The sequence below is a fragment of the Halichoerus grypus genome, chromosome 8, assembly GCF_964656455.1.
Source record: "Halichoerus grypus chromosome 8, mHalGry1.hap1.1, whole genome shotgun sequence".
Classification (NCBI taxonomy): domain Eukaryota; kingdom Metazoa; phylum Chordata; class Mammalia; order Carnivora; family Phocidae; genus Halichoerus; species Halichoerus grypus.
The window spans coordinates 34,932,679-34,946,445 of record NC_135719.1 but is presented as its reverse complement, the minus strand read 5'-3'; the positions used below and the strand labels follow the sequence as shown (position 1 = coordinate 34,946,445).

At 40.8% G+C, this 13,767-nt stretch overlaps 1 protein-coding gene across 2 annotated transcripts in view; it reads right to left on the bottom strand.

Moving 5' to 3' along the window:
* Positions 1-11,319, bottom strand: part of NIPA2 (NIPA magnesium transporter 2) — a 32,320-nt gene extending 21,001 nt beyond the window's left edge. The window contains exons 1-2 of one of the 2 annotated variants that reach the window (XM_036076357.2): positions 11,029-11,319; positions 10,148-10,280 (exon numbers count right to left, since the gene is read on the bottom strand). The gene's annotated coding sequence lies outside the window, so the exon portion shown is untranslated. The remainder of the gene's footprint in view (positions 1-10,147; positions 10,281-11,028) is intronic. The other variant, XM_036076358.2, reaches the window with a different exon arrangement.
* Positions 11,320-13,767: the final 2,448 nt, after the last annotated feature.

The window sequence follows — 13,767 nt, the reverse complement described above, 5'->3', positions numbered from 1 at the left end:
GACTATAGTTAACAGTACTGTATTATATATTTGAAAGTGGCTTAGAGAAATCTTAAAAGTTCTCATCACAAGAAAATAAATTTGTAATGTGTGATGTTAACTGAAATTATTGTGGTGATCATTTTAAAATATATAAATATGTAATCATTATGTTGCTTTCCTTAAGCTAATACAATGTTATATGTCAAGGGCATCTGGGTGGCTCAGTTAGTTAAGCGACTGCCTTCCGCTCAGGTCATGATCCCGGAGTCCAGGGATCAAGTCCTGCATCAGGCTCCCTGCTCAGCAGGGTGTCTGCTTCTCCCTCTGACCCTCCCCCCTCTCATGCTGTCTCACTCTCTCTCTAATAAACTAATAAAAAATCTTTTAAAAAAAAGTTGTATGTCAAGAATAATTGAATAAAACTGAAAGAATAAAAATAAAACGACTTTTATATGCCAATACTAAATTTAAAATTTAAATTGGTTTTGTAAACTCTAGCTTCATATTTTAAATGTTCCGAGTCTTAGTTGACAGTCCCTAGCAACAAAACTTTGCTGTTAAGAAAAAAAATTCTACAGAATGAAAATCAGGCATGAAAATATACAAATCTAGTTTAATACATTTACTAATTTCACGTGTCCTTTTTGAATAATCTATACAGAGAAACTTGGAGTTTTCTCATGCATAAACTTTCTTCTTAGAAATCTATGTAGACAAACTCCTTCTATCAGCCAGCATTACCCTGATCCCAAAGCCAGGCAAAGACCCCATCAAAAAGGAGAATTACAGACCAATATCCCTGATGAACATGGATGCCAAAATACTCAACAAGATCCTAGCCAATAGGATCGATCCAACAGTACATTAAAAGGATCATTCACCACACCCAGTGGGATTTATTCCTGGGAGATGCAAGGGTGGTTCAACATTTGCAAATCAATCAATGTGACAGAGTACATTAATAAAAGAAAAGAACCATTCAATCCTCTCAATTGATGCAGAAAAAGCATTTGACAAAATACAACATCCTTTCCTGATTAAATCTCTTCAGAGTGTAGGGATAGAGGGAACATTTCTCAATATCATAAAAACCATCTATGAAAAACCCACAGCAACTATCATTCTCAATGGGGAAAAGCTGAAGGCTTTTCCCTTAAGGTGAGGGACATGACAGGGATGCCCACTTTCACCACTATTGTTCAATATAGCACTAGAAGTCCTAGCATCAGCAACCAGACAACAAAAAGAAATAAAAGGCATCCAAATTGGCAAAGAAGAAGTCAAACTCTCTCTCTTCCCAGATGACATGATACTTTATGTGGAAAACCCAAAAGACTCCACCCCCAAATTAGTAGAACTTATACAGCAATTCAGTAATGTGGCAGAATACAAAATCAATGCACAGAAATCAGCTGCTTTCTTATACACTAACAATGTAACTGTAGAAAGAGAAATTAAGGAATCGATTCCATTTACAACAGCACCAAAAACCATAAGATACCTAGGAATAAACCTAACCAAAAGGTAAAAGATCTATACTCTAGGAACTACAGAACACTCATGAAAGAAACTGAAGAAGACACAAAAAGATGGAAAAACATTCCATGCTCACAGATTGGAAGAATAAACATTGTTAAAATGTCTATGCTACCCAGAGCAATCTACACTTTCAATGCCATCCCTATTAAAATACCATTGGCATTTTTCAAGCAGCTGGAACAAACAATCCTAAAATTTGTAGGGAATCAGAAAAGACCTCGAATCGCCAAGGGAATGTTGAAGAAGAAAAACAAAGCTGGGGGCATCACGCTGCCTGACTTCAAGCTATATTACAAAGTTGTGATCACCAAGACAGCATGGTATTGCTACAAAAACAGACACACAGACCAATGGAACAGAATAGAGAGCCCAGAAATGGACCCTCAACTCTATGGTCAACTAATCTTTGAAAAATCAGGAAAAAATATCCAATGGAAAAAAAGACAGTCTCTTCAATAAGTGGTGCTGGGAAAACTGGACAGCTACATACAGAAGAATGAAACTGAACCATTCTCTTACACCATACACAAAGATAAACTCAAAATGGATGAAAGACCTCATTGTGAGACAGGTATCCATCAAAATCCTAGAGGAGAACATAGGCAGTAACCTCTTTGACATCGGCCACAGGAACTTCTTTCAAGACACGTCTCCAAAGGGAAACAAAAGCAAAAATGAACTTTTGGGATTTCATCAAGATAAAAAGCTTCTGCACAGGAAAGGAAACAGTCAACAAAACTAAGAGGCAACCCAAAGAATGGGAGAAGATATTTGCAAACAACATTACAGATAAAGGGTTGATATCCAAGATCGATAAAGAATTTCTCAAACTCAACACTCAAGAAACAAATAATCCAGTCAAAAAATGAGCAGAAGACATGAACAGACACTTCTCCAAAGAAGACATACAAATGGCTAACAGACATATGAAAAAATGCCCAACATCATTAGCCATTGGGGAAATTCAAATCAAAACCACATTGAGATAGCACCTTACACCAGTTAGAATGGCAAAAATTAACAAGGCAGGAAACAAAAAATGTTGGCAAGGATGTAGAGAAAGGGAACCCTCTTACACTGTTGGTGGGAATGCAAGTTGGTACAGCCACTCTGGAAAACAGTATGGACGTTCCTCAAAATGTTAAAAATAGAGCTACCCTACAACCCAGCAATTGCACTACTAGGTTTTTACCCCAAAGATACAGATGTAGGGAAAAGAAGGGGCACATGCACCCCAATATTCATAGCAGCAATGTCCACAATAGCCAAACTGTGGAAGGAGCCAAGATGCCCTTCAACAGATGGATAAAAAAGATGTGGTACATATATACAATGGAATATTATTCAGCCATCAGAAAGGATGAATACCCACCATTTGCATCGACATGGATGGAACTGGAGGGGATTATGCTAAGTGAAATAAGTCAAGCAGAGAAAGATAATTATCATATGGTTTCACTCATATGTGGAACATAAGGAATGGCATGGAGGACCATAGGGGAAGGGAGGGAAAACTAAAGGGGGAGAAATCAGAGAGGGAGACAAACCATGAGAGACTATGGACCCTGGGAAACAAACGGAGGGTTTCAGAGGGGAAGGGCGTGTGGGGGCTGGTAACAGGGTGAGAGGTATTAAGAAGGGCATGGGTCGTGATGAGCACTGGGTGTTATACGCAACTTATGAATCACTGAACACTATATAAAAAACTAATGATGTACTATACAGTGGCTAACTAAACATAATAAAAATAAATAAAAAATTCTGTTTCATTCATTTAAAAAAAAGAAATCTATGTAGATATAAGCAGATGGTAATTTATTTCTTATTTAGCCTATTTGGGGGTGTGCAGAGAGAAGACAGCTCTCATATCATTTTGTTAGCAGAGGATGATGATTCTAGCAGACAGATGTTTGCCAAGGTACAAGTGTGATACCGGCGCACTTTTCAGAGAACAAGAGGACTACTGACCTAGAAGGCTCAAGCGACAAGACCAGACAGGGAGGCAGAGGCTTACAAAGACTGCACTTTTTTTTTTCAAATGGCCAACTCATGAACTCTACTGCAAAGTGTAGAAAGCAGAGATTTCTCTGCAACAAAGTTTATGATTGGTTTTAACTAACTGCCAGCCCAACTTTCTGGTATTTTCAGTACCACAATTTAACTACTGAGTTCCAGAACTAATCTGCAATTCAGTAGGATCCTCACACATTAACCCGTGCTGACTAGCCAAGTTTTTCTATTCTTCAGGTTATTAGATTCCGGCCTTTAGCAAAAGCAACTTCCTATTCACCTAGCCCCTCAATTACTTTATCCATTTACTCAAACAGTATTTACCAAACAAATGCTGTGTGCACTAAACATTATGCTAAGCTCTATGGATAAAATAGTGATAGCTAAATTTTAGTCTTCAGTGGGGAGACAAAAGACAGTTAAATAATGGGTGATAATGTTCTGTAATAATGGAAAAAGTATTCACACTGAGATGACATTGACAAGGAGGCCAGTGTTTAGATTTGCCCGTTGAGTCCGGTTATGGTTCCTGGAACACTTCATAAGAACAGTCCTTGCCACCCCACTGATTTGGGGCATGGCCCCATGGCTTACTTTGGCCAACAGGAGGTAGGTGTGACAGGAGTGCCAAAAGGCCAGTTCTGAGTCTACATCTAAAGAGGATCTTTATATTTTTGCCTGCCCCTTGGCACCCTTCCATCACATGCAGAGCAAAACACAGTCATCCCTGCTTACCTAAAGACCTGTGAACACAATCATAAATGCTTATTGCTACATGCCACTGGGATAGCTAATTTACATACCTGAACAGGCTTATTATGGGTAAATGTAAAATTCCCATCAGATTTTTGAAATACCAAAACTTGTTTGCAGAAATGGGGATCACTGGTAAAGATGGGTGGTAGGCACACCCAAGGGTTGATTGTATTATTCTTTCTACTGTATGTACTATGTATGTTTGGACATTTCCATATTAAGGTTTTTAAAACACATGCTGCAGTGCCCAAGAACTGCAGGGATGTCAGGACAGAACCCACTAACAAGGGGCACCTGGGTGGCTCAGTCCATTGGGTGGCCAACTCCTGGTCTTGACTCAGGTCTGATCTTAGGGTCATGAGTTCAGGCCCTGTGTTGGTGTGGAGCCTACAGGAAGGGAGGGGGGAGGGAGGAAAGAAAGAAAGAAACCACTAACAATCCCAAAAGCAAAGTCACCTCACAATCTAGAACAAGAGAATACTGAAACATGGAAAGAAAGTAAGACACTCAAGTCAGGGAGGTGCTCTTGAGTTTTTGTATCAGTCACATACAATATGGATGAGATTAACTGTCTACTTGACACTTTCCTATAATTGATCTCTCTTAACAGGTATTTGGAAAAGTAACTCCAATCTTCTTAATGCCAATCCTAAGGCAAGAATATGCATTCAGGAAAGTCCCAGGTGGGGAATTTGGAGACTCAGTCCTGCCTCTAGCTGGGTGCACGACCTTGGATGAATCACAACCTTATATACACTAACAAAAGAGGCTAAACAATCTATAAAGTTACTACTGATTTTTACATTTAAAATAAAATAAACTATGGTCTCTTTATGTGCCAAACATTGGTAACCTCAAGCCTCAACTTCAGCTTACCTTTGGAATAATTCTGGACTATGACAATCAGTATGTACAGAGAAATAAACATGCAGGGAAAGGGGGAGGCAGAGAATTTGGGAACAAAATGGTTAGCAGCAAGAATTACTTCTATAGACTATAAAAAGATTATGACAACAAGTGTGTTTACAGTGTTCACTCTAAATGACTGGTTTAACAGTGTTTATGACCCAGTCTCCCTCACTAGACTGCCAGCCCCTAGGCTCCTACATGAGTCACCTTTTTAATCCTGTGCACCTAGCTATCTGGCAGTCTCAAAAATTTATTTTAATATATGTTTTCTGGGTTAATACAGATGAATGGAATAATTATAACTGGCCCTAAAAATAAAGTTGCATCATTTAGATCAGCATCCTAAAATATAACAGCTGTTTTACAGCCTATAAAACTTGAAAACTGTAAGAAGTTGTTAAAGTATGCTAGGAAGTGATAGCACTATATACAAGTGAAAATGCAAAGGTAATAGTAATAAAGTCTGGGAAAATGGGAGTAAAGAAACCCAGCTACCAAACACTTCAGCCCACTCTGTATTCCAATGACCATGGGTCACCTAAGATTCTTGAAAGCACCCCTTAATGTAAAATCAACTCCTTTAACCATTATCACCATCAAGCAATGTTCTTAATTATCATGCAAATTATACTGAGGAAGTGACTACTTAAAGTTCCCTGGTCTGTAACTCCCCTTTTGAAGGTCTGAAGAAAACAAGCTAAAGTTTAGTCTGAATATTCTCTTATCAAAAAAATATAACTTTATTAGCTGTAAAAATGATATCCAGAAACAAGTCAGGTTTATCTACAATTCCAATCCCAGTATAATGATAGCCTCACAAAGACAAATTTAGACTATACTTAACAGAAACCTGACTTTCAAATACCAAATGTGTAACTATTAATTTAGTAATATTTACTTATTAACACTTAATAGTAACTTTCACTAAATGCAAATTACGTACATGTGGCATAAGGTCTAAAATTAAGACCCAAGCTCCTGGAGGGCCCAGTCAGCAGAGCGTGCCACTCTTGATCTTAGGGTTGGGAGTTCAAGCCCCACGTTAGGTGTGGAACCTACTTAAAAATAAATAAATCACTCCCTTTAAAAAAATAAAGACCCAATATTATGTGCTGCTTTGACATCTGATAAAACGGGGAGGGCTTTCAATGGCCTAACCATAAGTTCCCCTCCCCACTCTGCTCCTGGGATAAGGTTCCAAAGCCAAATAACCTTCCCTGGGGTACCCTGGCTAGCTCAGTCAGTAGAGCCTATGACTTGCTCTTGGGGTTGTGAGTTCGAGCCCCACTCTGGGTGTAGAGATTACTTTAAAAAAAGGTCAAATAATCCTTATCATGGAGACCTGGCACAATTCCTGCTTATCCCTGAGTAGTAGGCTTCACTGCCCTGCCAGACTATTGAATTATTAAAGCAAGCCAATCACATTCTGCTGCAGGAATCAAGGGGCGCACCTCAACCACTTGTTACTCAAAGCCTACATTCCACAGCAACTCCTTCTTCACTCTGCAGCCCCCCACCCCCACCCTTTGTGGCCCTGTGCAGTGTACTGTGTCCTTCTGCCTGGGCTGAGTGTGATTAATAAACCACCATCACTCTCATGTACCCAGCGTCACGTGCCAAGGGGAGGGAATCCTAGCCCTATGAACAAAGTGAAGAAGAGGTGATTAAACAATACATTATAATAGAATCTTATTCATTTTATCCTAAAGTCACTGAAAGTTCATTGTTCTTAACTTTATTATGCCTATATATGAATCTTCTCCATATTTATTTTACATAGAGTTTCATGATGCTATTTAAAATTTATTTTCTTCTTTTTATCTATTTATTATAGAAAATTTTGAACACACAAAAGTAGACAGAAAGCCTTTTTTGACAGATTGGTCAATATTATGCATATGGTTTTGGAAAGCTGCAACCCTCCTGCTCCCTTCATTTCCCAACACAGGACCATGGCTCCCTTCAGACAAGTGTCATCACTGCCCAGATAGACCACAGCCCTCCCATCCTCCTACCCAATACTTAAAGCCTGCTCTTCACTCAAGACCAGGTCACACTCCAAGCTGTGCTACAAAGACTTCTTCAATAGCCCAAAGGCATTTCTTTCCTTTGCACTTATTTTTAGTCAGCCTTATAAAATTAAACTCTCAATTACTGTCCTATCTTTGAAGATAAACTCTTTAAGGTACTTAAAGACAATGACTTTGGTTCTTTGTGCTGGTTTTCCCACAAAAGGCACTCATTTATAGTGGCAAATCTGATTTATAAGCCTTTATATAATTAAGGTTATTTGTTCACTCATGGAACTACACCAGTGTGGTGGTGGGCAGATGGGGGGAAGGGAGACAAACAACATAGAATTTGCAAACCCTCAAGTTATAAAGCAGTCTTCACCACTAAACTAAGTAAATTAATTTTCTCATTTGTTTGAAAATAGGACATCAGTGTGAATGTCCTAAAAGGAATGAGTTTGTTTCACTATTCTCAGATCTGCTCCCACTCTGTAACTATCAAGGTCTATCACAGCAGGGAGAGCCTGAAACAGATTATGTTTTATTCTTAAGGATTAACTATGAAGTAGGGCCAGGTTTAAGGCCAGCTAAACAAGAAAACTTGCTAAGTTTCACTTCAACTATTTTCCTAAAGGACAAGCTCCAGGTGGTAACCTGCCCATCTTACCTCTCAGGGGGACACAGGTGGAAGGACCCATCCCACACTCCTCCCCTCCAGGCTGTTGTTATTACTTATATGTGGTCATCTGTTCAATAAACATATACGGGGCAGCTCTAATGTGCCAAACTTTGGAGTTATAAAGATGATCACAAGTCCCTGTCCTCAAGGATTCCACAGCTGAGTGAACTAAAAATTCTGAAAATGACCCATTTTAATTTTAAACACACTTTTAAAGGCTCTTAGAATTTCTAGCTTATTCTAAATTTTAATTCTCACAGCTTATTTTACTAATATTTATGAATATTTATGTTAACTTTCATTAAATACAAGTTACGTTGAAAATGAAATAAATACATCTTAAAATAAAATTCTGAAATTGGCCCATTTTCTTCTAAAACACAGAGAACACATAATTTAAGGAACAGGAAAAATTAGACTAGTATTCTAACAACTATAAGATATACTGAAATTAAGATTAGCTTTGCAAAATGATTAACAGTAGGCTACACAATTACCAAAGTTAGATAATTTTAAAGAATATACCAACAAAAGTACATTTACAGCTTTAAACTTGTCACAGCATTTTTGACATTTCATTTTCACAAAAACTTGAAAGATACGTGGTGAGGGCCCCATGATGAGAAAACAGGCACAAAGATGTTAAGCAACTTCTCCAGCAGCTGGTAGGTAGCAGGACAGGGCTAGAATCCAGGTCTCCTTATTCTCAGCCTTTTGCCTTTCCCATTGGAGTCTCCATTTAGTCTCAGAGGTGGAACACAAGCAAGTGGCAGCTCCAACCAGGCTCTCAGTGTAGGTCATCATCTTCTTCCCCAATCTGCTCCTCCTTGTATTCTGACTGTGGCTTCTCCATCCTCATTACCCAAACTGGATACAAGGGCCAAGAGTGCCAGATGGAGTCTACCTTTGTGAAATACAGCCTTGCACCTCCATGTCTCTCCCAATCCTAATCCAGCTTCAATATACGATGCTGTCACATTGCTCTATAAAACACATTTGTGCCATCTCATTCTCCTGCTACCCATTGTTTAAAGAAGCTCAAATTTGTAATCTTCTTAAGACCTTTCACTATTTGCTCCAAACCTAACTTTTAAATCTTATTTCCCAATACTTTCACATACCCTGTGTTCCACCCGAAGTCAACACACTCCTGCCATTCTTTCTTACTCCTTTTCCTCCATATCTTTGTTTACATTATCCCTTTCATCTTTAAGGAGCCAATTCAAAAGGCACCTCCAAAATGAAGCCCTGCTTGAATTCCATAAGCCAGAGTAATCAATCTTTCTGAATTCCCTGGCCTTTAACCTACACTTCTCTTTGGACACTTTTCTAGACCGTATTACAGTTACTTATGTATACGACTTATATCCCCTTCACTGGGGACAGGTGCTTATCTCATTTACTCAACCAACAAACATCTACATGAATACATACTATGCTCTAGTAATGGGGATACAGCAGTGAATAAAACAAACCAAATCACCGCCTTCATGGAGTTTACCTTGTTTGGAGGTAGGGCAAGACAATAAAAATAAGAACATTATATTGGAAGGTGGTAAATGCTATGGTTAAGGGCACTGGGGAGTTGGGTTAGGGGACTTCTATTTTAACTAGGTTGGTTAAGAGGCCTAGTGGAGCAGGTATTGAGCAAAGGCTTGAAAGAGATAGGAAAAAGAAAAAAGCAGAGAAAAAAATGCAAAAGCAGAGAGGTATGAACTGGTATGCAGTTTTCTAGCAAAAGAAAGGCCACTGTGGCTGACACTGAACAAGGGTAGGGAGGATACCACTGCAGGGTATTTTTACATAAAAGAAATATCATAAAAACAAATGTAACTTTTTTATTATTTCTAATAGTAATAGCTACCACTTACTGCACACCTGTGAAGCACTGTTCCAGGTAACTGATACACATTATTTCTAATACACCCAATGGGAAGAAGGTATCATTCTCCCCACCTTACAACCAAAGAAACCAAACCTCCAAGGGGTTAAACCGCATGCAGAGGACCAAAGAGAAAGTTACACAGCCTGAAAAGGAACCTAAGTGTCCATTGGACTCTATTTCTTTATGGGCTGCCCACACTGAATGAAAACTTTAGAGCTCTTAATCTTTAATTTCTTAATCTTTACTTCTCCTTTAATTTTTTCCAATCTCTTATTTAGCTAATTATTTTTAAAAGCAGTACTTATAAATACTACAGAACCTAAATCTCCAACCCTAATTTAGCAACATTAGTTATAAATTAAAATTTTAACTTACATGTAAGTTTAATATGGTCTCTCTTATGAAAAAAAGTCTGGAAGCAGTTAGAGATGACTTACTCACTTTCATTTCCTTGTAAATACTCTTTACTCTCATTTAAAGTTTTAAACCCTGGCAGAGTAGCTCCAGCCTGGAAAGAAGAAAATACAGAAGTAGGCAAAAGGACTGCATAGTTACTAAATACTTTCAAAAATTTGGTTACTGGCCTCCATACTCGTTTTACTTACCAACATGAAACCTACTCAACCAAGGACAACATACTGCTTCAACAGCTTACTGCAATGAAACAAAGACCTCTATTCTCTCATAAAAAAGTACTAACTAGGCACATGGTATATAACTTCTAGAAACAGAACTAAAACATAGTCCTGTATTAAACTGGAAAACCTCGTGAAGAAACTGAAGAGACACAAATACAAAACTAAACGTACTCAGAGTTTTGTACAGTTGTAGGGAGAGGAAGACAGGATTAAGGGACTTTATAAAAGTTAGGAAATTGAAACAGTCATGTTCAAAACGTTACGGCCGACTCCTAAGGCTTGTTCAATTGTCAGTATCTCCGCGGTAGTTGAAACAATCTTCTAAAACTCACCACAACAAAACGAAACTATTTGAATGAGCTTAATGAACACGCGCCCGACACAGACAAGCCAGGCTTCTACGGCATTTAATACCAATCCAATTCACGGTGGGATTCCTCGATGCAGAATATGAGGAAAAGCCCTTCCATTTCTGAACACACGTGTCCCCTGAAGGGCCCCTACCAACCCAAGAACCCAAGACCAGCAGAGTAGCCCACAATTAGCCCCTTCGCGCTTGCCTGAAAGAAAAGAAAGAAAGAAAGAAAGAAAAAGAAAAAGAAAGAGTGGCGACCTCACCCCAGTTGGAGGCCGGCCATGCGGCTTCCCCTCCACTATCTGGCCCTGGTCACCTCCGCTTACACGCCCACACAGGCCGCACGGGCCGCCGCCTCTTGAGCTCGCGCGGCCAGCGCCTTCGTCGCCGTACAGAAGGAGGTGAGAGCATCCGGGTCTGCAGCCGTGAGCGCCGCCTCCTCCATGGGGGAGCGCCGAGGAGAACCTGCCCCGGACGACCTGCGACCCCCGCCGCGGCCGGGACCAAGGGCCGTCGCCGAAAGGCTGGGCGCGGCCGAGTGACGCAAGAGACGGCGCGCGCACGCGCGGTGCAGCGCAGCGAAGGCCCGCTCCCGGCGCGCGTTCCTGTGGATTTCCGGTTTCTTTAACTGGCCCTGGATAGCCGAGAGCAAGAACAGGAGGGTGGAGGGCGGGACAAAGAAGAACTGGAGGCGATATTTTACAAAATAGGTTCGCCGACCAGGTGATCAAAATCAAAGTACCGTGTGCCGCTTTCTTAAAATGCTAATTCCCACGTGCGGTTAGCGTGTGAAGCTGCATTTTAAGCCGTGTCGCTAGCGCTCCCCTAGGGAACAAGTGCTCCGAGAGTGCAAGCGGTGGGCTAGAGCTGGGCCTGGAGGCTGGGGGTGGGTCGGGAACACGGAGGGGCGGGGCTCAGTGTAGAGCCCTTTTTAAACCGAAACCTGGGAAGATGCGTTTTTTGGGCGAGTTAGTGGTTTGGTGAAAGCGCGTCTGGAGACACTTGGAGCAGAGACGTATTTTTCATGAGATACGTGGGAAACCTACTGTTAGGCTATCCCGGCTTGGCTTCTCCAATGGAGAACTTCTCTAGCACCCACCATCATGATTTTCTCTAAAGATTTGTTTATTTTAGAGACAGCGCCCGAGCATGCCCGGCGGGAAGAGGGGTAGGGAAAGAAAATCTCAAGCCTATTGCCACTAAACCAGGAGCCCGTCTTGGGGCTTAGTTTCAGGATCCTGAGATCATGACCTGAGCGGAAATCAAGAGTTGGAGGCTCAACCAACTGAGCCACCCAGGCACCCCTTTTACTGCCCATTTTAGAGAAAACCAGGGTGCCTGGGAGGCTCAGTCAGTTAGGCTTCAGACTCTTGATTTCAGCTCAAGTCATGATCTCAGGGTTCTGGGGTCCTTCGCACTCAGCTGGGAGTCTGCTTGAGAATTCTCTCCCTCTCCCTCTAGAGACCACTCCTGCAGCTGACTTGCTCTCTCTAACAATAAATAAATCTTAAAAAAAATAATAAAATGGACAAAGAGGGCTCATTTCTAGGAAGTGGGAGGTGGGTGGGAGGGAGGAGAGGAGGATGTGTAGGGGCGAGGAACAAGCCAGATCAGGTGAGGCCTGTTAATAATATCTTGGTTACAGGTGCCAAGGTCCTTTGGGTATGTTGTTCAGTTTCTGAATAGATACAAAAACACTAGTATTGGAAATGTAAATCATGTTGGGTGGGAATATTTTTTAGGTGAATGCTTGTTGAACCAGAAAATACCAAATATAATTTGCTTTTTTCAAACTAATTGGATTAGCTACCAACCTCTGGTTTCATTTTAGGTGACTATGCAGCTACTTATTTATTTATTGCAGCTACTAATTTAAAAGCTTTTAATCTTCTGTGGGCTTGGTGACTAGCCAACCTTGCATTTAGAACTGGCTCAGAGGACTTTTTTTGCTTAATTCTTTGGTCTCAGCCAAGTTCTAGATTACATAGTCAAATAAGGAATTTACATTAAATATTGAAAGATGGTTGGCATGTTGGTCTCTGATATAGTAGATTGATGAAAAATGGCTCCAATTCTCTACCCATCCACGTGCCCACACATTTTGCAGAGTGACTTTGCAGCTCCACTCCATCCCAATTCTGCCTTGGCCTTGGGACTGTTTTTGGCCAAGAAAATATGGTGGTTCCCAGACTAAATTATGCTAAGAAACCTGGACTAGTTTGCTGGAGAAGGAGACCACATGGAACAGACCACTTGGAAAGCTACCCAGATGAACCATACTATGTCCAGACACCAGAGATTGAGCCAACAACAGACCGATTTGATTGGTTGAGGTCCACAAACGTGCACTGTTGATCCACAGACATATGAAAAAGACTAAATGATTGTTGTTCTAAGTCACCAGTTTTGATAGAGATGGTATGTAGCAATAACTAACAAATGCCACCAGATACCTGTAGGAGGCAGATGATTATAATGAAAGTAGTGGTTAGTTTGTATGAACAAGAATGCTGGGGTGCCTGGGTGGCTCAGTCATTAAGCATTTGCCTTTGGCTCAGGTCATGATCCCAGGGTCCTGGGATCGAGCGCCGCATTGGGCTCCCTGCTCCGCGGAAAGCCTTCTTCTCCCTCTCCTACTCCCCCTGCTTGTGTTCCCTCTCTCTCTGTATCTCTCTCTGTCAAAAAAATAAAATCTTTAAAAAAAAAAAGAATGCTTAGAAATGGGGTGCCTGGGTGGCTGAGTCGGCTAAACATTTGCCTGTGGCTCAGGTCATGATCTCAGGGTTCTGGGATCGAGCCCCATGTCAGGCTTTCTGCTCGTCAGGGAGCCTGCTTCTCCCTCTCCCTCTGCCTGTCTCTCTCTCTCTCTCTCAAATAGATAGAATCTTAAAAAAAATGCTTAGAAATTATGTTAACCTAAGGAATTTGCTTGCAGGTCTTTTCTGCTAGTATTCTAATCATCCCAGCAAAGCCCTGCCTCATCTAATCAGCTTTCTCTCTTT